The 11,526-nt window shown below is 39.6% G+C and overlaps 1 long non-coding RNA gene across 1 annotated transcript; it reads left to right on the top strand.

Moving 5' to 3' along the window:
- Positions 1–6,905: 6,905 nt before the first annotated feature.
- LOC127482408 (uncharacterized) lies at positions 6,906–9,462 on the top strand. Its single transcript, XR_007908597.1, has 3 exons — positions 6,906–6,953; positions 8,323–8,430; positions 9,367–9,462. It is a non-coding gene; the product is annotated as an uncharacterized LOC127482408 (long non-coding RNA).
- The last annotated feature ends 2,064 nt before the right edge of the window (positions 9,463–11,526 follow it).

Genomic DNA, 11,526 nt, shown 5'->3' with positions numbered 1-11,526 from the left:
AGGAGTAAATACAGACTATTTGATATCACAATGTTTCTGGAAAAAAAACCTGAGCAAGATATTTCAAAGAACTGTTGCATTTCAATACCAAATGGCAAAGCTATCCAAAATAGAAAAATAAGTTCAATCACTTCTAGTACAAATTTTTGGGTCTGGATATGTAAAGAGAACCTCTACAATTGGCTGTAGGTTGTGGCACACTCTGACAATCATAAGCCCTGGAGACAGCGGCCTGAAGGTGGAAAGTTAGCAGAAGAATACCAGAGAGGAGTGGAAGGAAAAAAACTCAACTCTCTGTCATGCTCCTTACCACAGCCTAACTGCTCTAGTGTGGAGCATGACTTTAGGATGCAATGCATTTTGAGGTAATTATAACACTACTGAAAGACATTTTGAGGGAGGGTGCTCAGTGCCTCTTCTTCTCCTAAAACTCCACAGGCTTAATGCCCAAAGACTCCTTACTTGAATGTGAGCAGCTTCTCCATACACCTTTGTACTACTATTCTGCACTCTACAGCTAGAAATCAAGACAAAGTAAGCCTGAGATCTCTGGGGACAGTATAGATTAGAACTGCATAATGAGGAAAAAGTCATTACTTTCCATTGCAAGAAACTGTGTATCTCTAAGAACTTGTTAAGCAAAAATGCAGGGAAGAAGTGACCTTTAGGCTGAGCTAGCTAACATTTAAATAAGAAAAAGGACTCATATTGGTTCTTACTCTCTGATTATTTGTTTAACACACACTGAACTTGTATTTCTCTATCTGCATGAGCAAGGTCTGGGCTTTTCACTGCAAATATTTCACTTGAAGGTGAACAAAAGAAAACCCAGTTCATTTCTCTCTTCTCTAAGAATATCAAGTCTCTCATTAAAGTAACCAGCTTGTGCAGGTCACCAATGACAGCAGACATTTATGGAAGCACCAGCACAATTTGCTGTCACAAGACTATCTAGAGATGAAGATGTAAAAAAAACCAAAATCAGAGTATTGTACAATTGTCCTGGGCAGCAGGGTTCATGACATGAGTCAGCAATGATGCTAAAAGGAGAATGAAGCAAAACCTTTGAGTGACTTGGTCAGCTATGGGGACAGCTTGAAATTACCTGTGTCTCCATGAGGAATTTGAGAAGATCTAGAGCAAACAGTAAAGCTTCTGTCTGTCCACTGCTCTCTCTTCCTGCAAAGTACCTGCACAGTGCAAGAATTCTTGACTGATCAGATCTAGACAATGAAAGTAAAATATTTGTAATGTTTTGAGTGATGGTAGCTTTCCCACAAGAGAAAAAGAAAACCCATCTAAATCAAAAAAGTATTTTTTTCATAAAAAAAGGAAAAGCCATAAAGAAATATTGAATGGATGATAAGAGGACCTGAAAGAGAAATCAGCATTCTGAAATACTTTTGATTACACTAACAACTTATTTTTCTTTGCTCAGGTGATGCTGGGTGCTCCCAAAACTGTGGATATGATAAAGTTTCAGTACCTTCACCCTTCCAGACCAGTTTTCATCTCTGGGAGACCTGGCATCTAAGTCAGAATTAAGAAAGCCCCAAAGTCATGGCTGAAACTAGCCCACTTAGCCTACCTGCTGCACACTTCAGAAATCCTGTGATGGCTACAGAGCTCTTGGGTAGCCTTTCTCACTGAGAACTGATACTGGGGGCAGGTTCTTGCCTTACATACCGGCAACTGGCTTCTGAAGCAGCCAGATACTATCAGACAATTGCAGATTTGCTGGTGTTACCAAAAGAAAAATTTTGAAAAAAGCATTTCTGAAATATTGGAATTCCATTTCTTTAACATCACAGAGTAGCCTTGAAACTTGCAGAAACAGGCTGTTTCATCATACCTCTAGTTGGTGGTGTCTGACAAGAAAGAAGATATTTACTGAGAGGGGTATTTCTCTTGATGTTATGGCTGATCTCTTGTTTTTGGACGTGGATGGACATCTGCATACAAGTTTGTGACCATTTTCTTGGTACACTGTCAAGGCAAGTTAACTACACTATACATAACTTTCATAGTTTGATGATGTCATCACTAGAAAAAAAATCGTTCTTTATTTCATTATTTCACCAGCAGGTCCCGTTAGGACATTCCCTATAATCACATCAGATTCTCTATCCCAAGAAGGTACAATAAAAAGGCAAAGTGATCAACACAAAAGGCAACCAGTAATCTACTCCCAGAAAACCTCAGAGGTTGCAGGCAATCACCAAAAGCACAGTGGAGGCCTTAAACTAATGATATTTTCAGTCTTGTATAATCATGCAGAGCAGATAAAGGCAATCCTGGGACTTTCTCACAACAGGGAGATTGTACAACCAACTTTAATTTAATTTATTGCTAGAGGAGTTTTGTCTACTAGGGGAAACTCATCCTACAGAGCTTTTTAGAACTGAGTTTTTAAAAAAAAAATTAAAAAATCTGCATATGCATGAATCTGAATTTTCAGTCAGGAGGAACAGGATTTAGATCCATGACTGTTAGGTGGAGCAAAGCAATCCACAAAACTTGATTCTGTTGCTTCTATCACCGCAGGTAGGTGCACAGGACAGGGAGTTGCTGCAAAACATGCACACCCCAAATAAGGGTTTGTCCAGAGTATGGACTAGCTTTGTTTCCTGCAAACATTGGGAGAACTAAAGCAGTTAAATGCCTTATTCAGTGATGCAATTTGTTCTCTTTCTCCCTCCTGATTTTTGGTTCTGATGTTTCCTGGTTCACATTTAACATGTCCAAAACTGATCAAAATTTCATTAAGACATCAAGGAGACAGGTACAGTCAGAAATTTCACAGGAGCACATTTTTGTCCATAAATTATTTAAAATCAACTCATTATTAAGAAGTAAGCACAAGGCTGTCACAATGAATCCATCTCTTTTAACATAGGATGATTATTCATTATATTTGGAAACAATTCAGTGAAACTCCAGAGAAGACCCAAGGGGACTAAGACTGGAGCATGACCTAATGCTTTTTAATTGTTGAAGCAACAAAGGCTAAATAACTTTGCTTTCCTACCAGGTGAAAACAGAGTAGCCACAGAAGAAAAGGAAAAAATAAAACAGAGGATAACTATAGAGAACTTAGAAAGTCACAGGTACATTTTTGTAACCAAAAGCAGAGAAAAAAAAACATATTAAACTGTGAAAGAAAATACATATTGCATTTTGCAATAACTGACACAAGTTAAAGTTGTTTAAGAAATAAGCTGGAACATCAGAAATTAGGACTGTCATTAATCATTATTTCATATTCCAGTAAAATTCCAAAGCTTAAGAGCTACGTTTTCAAAAGTGGATATCGATCTAAACAGTATTCACAGTGGGGTCTGTGACTCCAGACTCACGAATTCCCTATCCTGTGTATCTGTGTCCGTAAAATTCTGAGCACAAAAGGTGTCTGTGTGTGCACATGCATGTACACACACAGTCATGTACACACAGCATTATTTGTGTATCTATTTTCAGATCAGCGTGTGTAGACACTGGCAAAGTAAACAGTTTTGAAGAGCAAATGTCTACTGGAGGTGATAGAGGAAACAGCTAAGTAGGTCTCACTGTCTATTGTTGGCTTTGGAATATGCATACGGCTGGTGCTGCTGACAAGTCGTTAATGAAATTTTCTTTAAATGAAGTATGATACAAAAACAATAATAAAAAATTTAGAAAAATACACTAGACCCTCCACTGGTAAGTCTTAGGCCCACACTAGTTTACTTGAATTCCTTCACGAGAAACCCACATCCTTTATCTGTTGTTCCTTTGGAATTGCTTATTGCTGAGATCAGAGCCCCTTCCAATCAGAAAACTTGTCAAATAAAAAGATATTACCTAACAATACAGTTGTTCACCTCACTAGTACGAAATATTACTTCAGAGGTGAACAGACTCAAAGTTCAGCATGGCTTCTAAAGGTATCAACTTCCATGTCTCTCCAGTGAAGAGATATCTGGGATCCACGTGACTGTCTACCCCAACCAAAACCAGCACAGGAACCAAAGGGCAGAGTTAACTTTCTTTACAGTGGTTGGTATGAGGTTGTGTTTTGGATTTGTGCTGAACACAGGGTTGATAATACAGAGATGTTTTTGTTATTGCTGAGCAGTGCCTACACAGAGCCAAGGCCTTTTCATACCACCACACTGGTGAGGAAGTTGGGAGTGCATGGGAGATTGGGAGGGAACACAGATGGGACAGGTGACTCCAACTGACCACAGGGATATTCCATATCATATGACATCGTGCTCAGTATATAAAAGTGGGGGGAAGAAGGAGGAAGGGGAGAATGTTTGGAATAATGATGTTTGTTTTCCTAAGTCACCATTATGTGTGATGGGGCCCTGCTCTTCTGGAGATGGTTGAACACCTGCCTGCCCATGGGAAGCAGTAAACTAATTCTTTGTTTTTCTGTGTGTGTGCGTGCGGCCTTTGCTCTCCCTGTTAAATTGTCTTTATCTCAATCCATGAGTTTTCTTGCTTTTACCCTTCCAATTCTCTCTGTGATCCTACTGATGGGGGAGTGAGCAAGTGGCTGTATGGAGTTTAGTGTCTGGTTGGGTTAAACCATGACAGTCCCTCCTTTCAAAGAAAGGAAGCACTGAGGTCTGAAGCATGCTGACGCCCCACTGCACAGCACTGGCAATAAGTTAAGGCTGGGAAGGCATTTCTACACCTGATTTTTCATCACTTCTGTGCTGCAGAAACAGCCTTCTGTGAAACAAGGAATTTGGAAAGAAAATATGATGACTGAAGCTGAATTAATCTCACCGGTTAATTTTGATAGAATAAACATGAGCTGGCATACTCAGAGACATTGAATTCCCTTAATTTTTTTTTCTCAAAACTTTAGTTTATTCTCTTACTCACTGTCACAGCCTTACTCAAAAAAAGTGGAATATGTGTGTGTGCCAGCAGGTTCTAGATTTGTCCTTAATAGGCGGCAAAACTACTGAGGAAAGAAAAGGTAAGGGAGAAGTGAGATTTCACCTATTTTCTTGCCATAGTCAAAGGGCTCCCCATATACTAACTGAGCCACTACAGTATGCCAATTCCTTTCTGATAAGGAATGTCAAAGCCATGGAGCAAAATACAGATGAATGAGTGAAAAGATAGAGCCTGACCAGTGCTGGAAAGCTGCAGCTGGGACAGTTTCGAATTGATCAGGGCACTCATGCTCAGAGGCAGTCAGCCCAGGTGGCCTCAGGGAGCCACTGAAACTCCCAGCTTTGAAGGTCAGGCCTATTTACAGAAATAACATTTTAGTACTCACTGCCTTCTTAAAAGGGTACAAAATGTACACAACATGTCCCATGAAGTTCTCTCAAACAGAAGGCTGGCATTCACTGCAGCTTTCAGTAAAGCTAGTTTATACTAATTTAAGCCTGATATAAATACACTGATGTCTATGTGATAAAACCTCTAGAAAACATGTTCTAAATCAGACAAAAATGATTTTTTATAACCTACAGGGAACCTGTAACACACCTTTATAAAAAAAATACATACTTCTCAATTGTGATGTGACATGATGAATGAAATCTGCTGTCCTAAATCATTTTGGTTTATGTGCAGTGTTGAAGCCAAACCCCAGTGCAAAGCAACAATAAACCTCTCCAGAAGCATGACAAACACCAGCTAGGAGTTTTTTCTTGCTGCCTTTTTTAAAGCACACAAAAAATGATGGAAGGTGTAAATCCATAGTTGCACATACTAAACTGACTAGGAATTTACTTCTTCACTATGCCCCACAGTCAACAATGTTTTAGAATTTAAACATTTTTGGCTGAGTTTTATGAAGAGTAAGTTGCAATGAAAACATATGACCTGTTACTAGCATTTTGCAAAGCTGTATTTAAAAGAAGTCTTCATCCTTACCACCCTAATGTTTCCCAAGCTTAAGGGGCCAGAATTGCTACAGGGAATCTCAAGGCAGTGCAAAGGAATCCCCATGGGTTCCTGCAGGGTAGTTCCAGCTAACAGAATGAAGAAAGGAACGCTGAGACAAAGCCATGCTCCAGGGGAAAGCCAGGAAAGCTCCACAGGTCCAGAGCAGTGAAAGACTTGAAGAGCATGACATGAAGGGTGAGCCTGAGTGTGCTGAGGAGAGGCAGAGAACAAAACTGGAGAAGAGGAAGATCAATGTTTACATTCAGCAATTGATACAGGGATGTACACAGAAGAATGAGAACAACTTGCAAATATACTCTTCTAATTTCCATAGCATTTCTTAAAAATGTACTTATTCCAGGTGATTCCAGCTTCAGCCTGAATCAGCAAACACTTGATAACACAAAACACACACTTGTCTTGGATTAGTACCAGAAACATATCATGGCAGCATTCTAATCCAAGAGGTTGCCATTAAAATCAGTACTTCAAGCAGAAAAACATGTATTACTGATTTTTTTCTACTCCCTCAGGAATTAATTTTCCATTCCTCTCTAAGTCTCTAAGTCACTTTATTTATCTGAAAAACTATAGATTCTAGAAAAATTAAAGGTACTTTTGGTCCAGTTTTCTCGTTCAGTTTTCCTCCACAGTTATGAGTGCTTTCTATACTATTGTCATCAGTTTTTTGTCTGAATCTAGCTCTAGCATGCAATCTGAGACAATATTTCCACATCTTTTTTTCATTCAGTAGATCCTACTGCTAGCAATGCCATGTACTTTTCGACTGCAGTCCTGTGAATTGCTCATAAATCTCACATTAGTACCTGCATATTTTGAAGAACTGCAAGAGAAGGCTTCCCCACTCTTCTCTGTTCCTCATCTAACAAAATGAATTCTTCCTTGCATGGAAGGATACCTGGTTCAGGGTATTAATCTCCTTTCCAACTACATTTTGGATTTCATTCAGAACATAATGAACTAAATATAACATAGGCCTGGCAGGGCACATCTCAGTCAGCTGTCCTTTCTGCTCTCTGAGAATACATCTAGAGCAGGTAAAAAAAATATAACCCTTATTCTATCAGTAGTTTAACTTTTGCTAACAGCACAAATCTATTTGCATATTGCAGTCATAAGCTGCCTCTGAGCTACATGAAAGACTACTTTAGCTTTTCTTAGAACCTTGAGCTTTTGAAAGCACTTCTTACCAAAATATCCTCCTAGTCAGTGCTGTTAATTACTCTTAGCATTGTTCTTATTCATTGTGCCTAATTCTTTTTCTGCAACTACTTGAATTACAATTGGTCATATTTATACCGTGTTTTCATTGTTTTAGCATGTAGTGCTTCTTCCTCTTTTAACTGTGGTTGTTCCATTTGCATAACATTCCATATTACAAATTCAGCTCTCCTGGAGTTTTATTTCTGTAAGGTTTAGTTTTGAGTTAAAATACATAATAAGTATAAAGGATTTTCATTTTTTCCAACTATTAACAATAAGACCATATATTTTTTTCACTAACATAATTGTATAGCTCTAGGGAATACATCAGCATAACAATTACATGAAATTATTTAAAGTATCCTTTTAAATCTGTATCAAGATCAGTCAAATGAAAAAGACAATTTTTTTAAATATTAAATTTAATTAACAGCTCATTATGATGAAAAGTTGTTACTTACTCAGAGACACTGTGTGTATAAATATGCTCATTCTTTTCCATAATTAATGTGGATGAAAGATGGTTTGGGGAATCTACTTCTGTACAATGCATGAATTTCAATTTGATTTTATAAACCACCTCTATTCTTAAATGTTTTACTGTGTTCTGTCTGTTATTCAACATATTTTGGAGAAGGGGAGAAGTGTGTAAGAAGATCTGTCTTAAAACAGGGTGATTATTAACGATTATCAGTACCTGAACCAATGCTACCTAGGGAGAAAAAAGGAGTAGCAATATCCTTGATAAAGCTGTTTTTCCCTAACTTCTCTGGAGGAAGCTGAAAGAATCATATTTCCACAGAAGCAGAACAAAGGCTCAGGTGTCAGGTTTGGAGACCACAGAGCTTAAAAGAGTTGGGGATGGGGGGTGGAGGGGTAGGGGGGAGGCCAATATTTGAACAAAGGATGGAAAGTTGAGAAGTATACCAAAAATGGAGAGATGACTGTTTGCCTACACCATCAGGTAAGAAAAAAGCTGTCAGAAGACATTCAAACATGCAATTCACACAAGAAGCCACACAAAGGGGAATCCGAATCCTGTAAAACTTGTGCCTAATGTCAGTTACTATTCCCCAGTGAAAGGGAGGTTGAGGCAGCACTTTTTATTGCTTTATGCTCAACTGCACAGTTCTTGCAGTAGCCCTGAAACAAACTGCATAGTTTGGGAACTTTCACAAAGCTTCTTTTTGTTTCCTTTTCCAGGTTGTACTGAATTCTGGACCTGTGGGATACACTGCCGTCTGCACTGGGCTGGGGAGGTACCAAGGCAGCTGTATCATGAATCGATTTTGCACATATAGACAGTGAAGAGTGAGTACTGTGCCTAAGTAGCATGCTAGGAAGCCTGGGAAAAGAAAATGGTAGTGTCTACCTAGGCTTGAAGCAGCAAACCCGCTCATCTGGTGTGCTGAGGCCCACCAGGACCTGCCTGGCCCCTGTACCCCTGGGAAAGTTCAGCTGGAACCATCTCCTCTGGGAAATAACTGAACAGTAAAGCTATTCAGCAGAGACTGGGATATAAAACTTGCAAATGTATTTAATATGAAGTAAAAAAGTCACCTCTAGTAGTTCAATTTCTGAACTTGTAATTGCCTCAAAATGCCGCTAAACTACTTTGTTATAAAGGCAGTAATTTAAGAGGTAAAAGTAATTACCAGTGAGATCCAGGCAGGAATCTCAGCAAACAATGGGGAACGCACCTCAAGAGCTGAACTTCAGTCCTCTACCTGCAGCATGACTTGGTTGGGACTATTCCTCCAGGACTCATACTGAACCCACAGCACTGAAATACAAGGAACGTCAGAGTGTGCATCCCCATGTGCAGGCTACAAACACTGGTCCCTTCCAACTCAAAATATTCTGTGATTCTCTGAACACCAAAAGCTGTGGCACAGAGAAACTTACGTGAGGAATTCACGCTCACAGTTCTGTCAGAGAGTAGAAACACTTAATTCCAGTGATTTTTCAAGAAGCATCTGGGCAACGTGGAGAACAAGAGTTAAACTCATGCTGTAAAGCAGTAAATGTTTCTCAGTGTCAAGTATGAAACACTGAGAGGCAACCCTTAACCTAAAACAGAGTGCAGCACAGCCCCCAGGGAAACAGTGGTTATGAGTATCAAGCCAATTGGTCTTCTCATTTCCCGCAACCAGAACGAGGTGCTCAGACCTCTGGTCTCAAAGGTCCCTAGAATAGTTACTTTAATTAGCATAACTCTGTTCACTTCTTCATATTCCCAAAACACAGGGTACACCAGATCTTGCTGCTGCCTCTTGTGAAGCTGCTAGGAGAGATGTGGGGATCAGAAGACATGTCCACATGACACAACTCTACAGCTCCCTAAACTGGGTAGGTATTCGATGGAATGCCATTTGCTTAGGCACTGTCCCACCACCACTAGCTTCTGACTCCAGAGCCATCTTGCTCAGGTTAGCTTGCACGATGATCCACAGCATAGGAATATCCATCTTATTCCAACCATACAAATATTTAATTACTACTGTATAGAGGTAAGCGCAGTGACAACAGGAATGCCAATCTCATCAAAACAACAAGAAAAGTCAGCTACGTTAATACTTTTCCAAAACTCAGAGTCCTCCAAACCTACAAGACAGTGCATTTAAGTAATAAGCATTTCAAAGAAAAATTAAGAATCAGAGCTAATGCCCAGTTAAGACAGATAACTCATGGGAAGATAAAATCTCTACCTTTCCACAAAGTAAGCAAAAACCACGGGTATCAGTTCATTGGATGCAAGTTACAACCAGAAGGCTGATTGTTCTCAGTTGTCTTGAGTTCTGCCAGAAAAACAGAGCATCATCCAAACGCTTCTGGTGCCATTCACAGCTGAATCAAATGGAATGACCTTTGATGTGAACAAAACAGGCCACATACCTCTCCCTCCTCAAAGACTGCTTTTATACCAAGAGAAACACAGAGTTTTTTAGAGGGACCTGTAATCCACTCTGATAGTATATTGGCTGTGGGTGTAGCAATTTGGGCTGAAGAAAACATAATGTAGCTCTCCCAGAACATGAATTGTGTCAGGGTTTGCACAAGAATAGGAGACTGAAAAGCTAGAAAAGGAACCTGAACATCTTAGAAGTCCATCCCAAATTTCATTATGGCCAGGAAGATATATTCTGAAGCAGAACTAATATTCTGGATTGTAGTGCGCTTAAAAAAAATATAACCCAGTTTTTTGAACCACAACAGATTCATTTTCTTCACATTTTTATTAACTTGGTATTTTATCTCAGTGAAATGCTATAGGTTTATCCATGTAAGGATGCGTCTTACACATGCAATTCTCAACTAAACAGCCTTCTAAGTGCTGCTTGCCTTTGTGTTTATCCCTGTGGGGGCACTGAAGGAGGAAGGAGGTGCGTGGAGGAGAAATTCATATTGAAAAAATTCTCTGAAGTAATTTAGTAACCACACATCTTTTGGTATACAGTTTGAGAGCTTCCTGTATCTTGGCTGTCTGACAGGATTTATTAAATCTGGGTACCACATTAGAATAAACATTTGTCTCCACTTTTCATAACATGTTCATCTGTACCATAACTAGCATACAACTATTTAAAGATCCCAAGTTTCAGTCCATGAACAGAAACATTTGACACACAGTGCCAATCTCTCTCCAGCCTGCTCTTCTGTACATCTGTGAGAATAGCGGGAGGCCCATCCTCAGGCTGAAACAACAAATTGGCCAAGGAACAACAGGCCTTCAGGAACTGGCAGGAAAAAAAAATCCATACTTCAGACTTGCCCCTTTATAACAGCCTCTACACTCACTGCTTTACCCTCCAGTGAACTTACACTAGTTTTTAGATTTTAAATTAAAAGTTGCTGGTGGAGTCACAGCCCTGGGATACATACAGACAGCTGGCTTGGAATTGTGAGGGCAGCAGGGATCATTCTGCAACTATTAAAAAAGCATTGTCAGAGAGATCAGCATCTTTAATGGCACCTGTTGGCACTTTGTGTGTCACAGAACAATACGAGCAGAAAATGATGAATACGCTCTGCAATTTGGGGTGGCTCCAAAGATTTTACTACAGCATTTGTCAGGCAAATGCTTGTGCTGGTTGAATGTTGCACTGCAACAGAGAAATCCTGCAAGTAGGAACCATAAGTAAACAAGACCAACACCACCATCAGACAAGCAGAACTACAGATAAACAACAAAATACCACTTAAAAGAGGAGGATGGGCAGCAAATCTGAGCTCCAGGTACATCTCCTGAAGTCATTGAAATGGTGATAGAGGCAACAGATGCCCCTTTGCACCTAGAAAAACAAAGATGCAGTTCCCCATTTGGAATCACCATGCTGTGCTGTCCTGGTTTGATCCAGCATTTACCCAAGCACAGCAGAGCCATAAATGATGGAACAGGTCAATGTT

Source organism: Manacus candei, unplaced genomic scaffold (genome assembly GCF_025592945.1).
Source record: "Manacus candei isolate 608988 ecotype Guabito, Panama unplaced genomic scaffold, ASM2559294v1 h1tg000088l, whole genome shotgun sequence".
In the NCBI taxonomy this organism is placed as follows: Eukaryota; Metazoa; Chordata; class Aves; order Passeriformes; family Pipridae; genus Manacus; species Manacus candei.
Note: the sequence above shows the minus strand (reverse complement) of the source record. Positions and strands in the feature narration are given on the sequence as shown.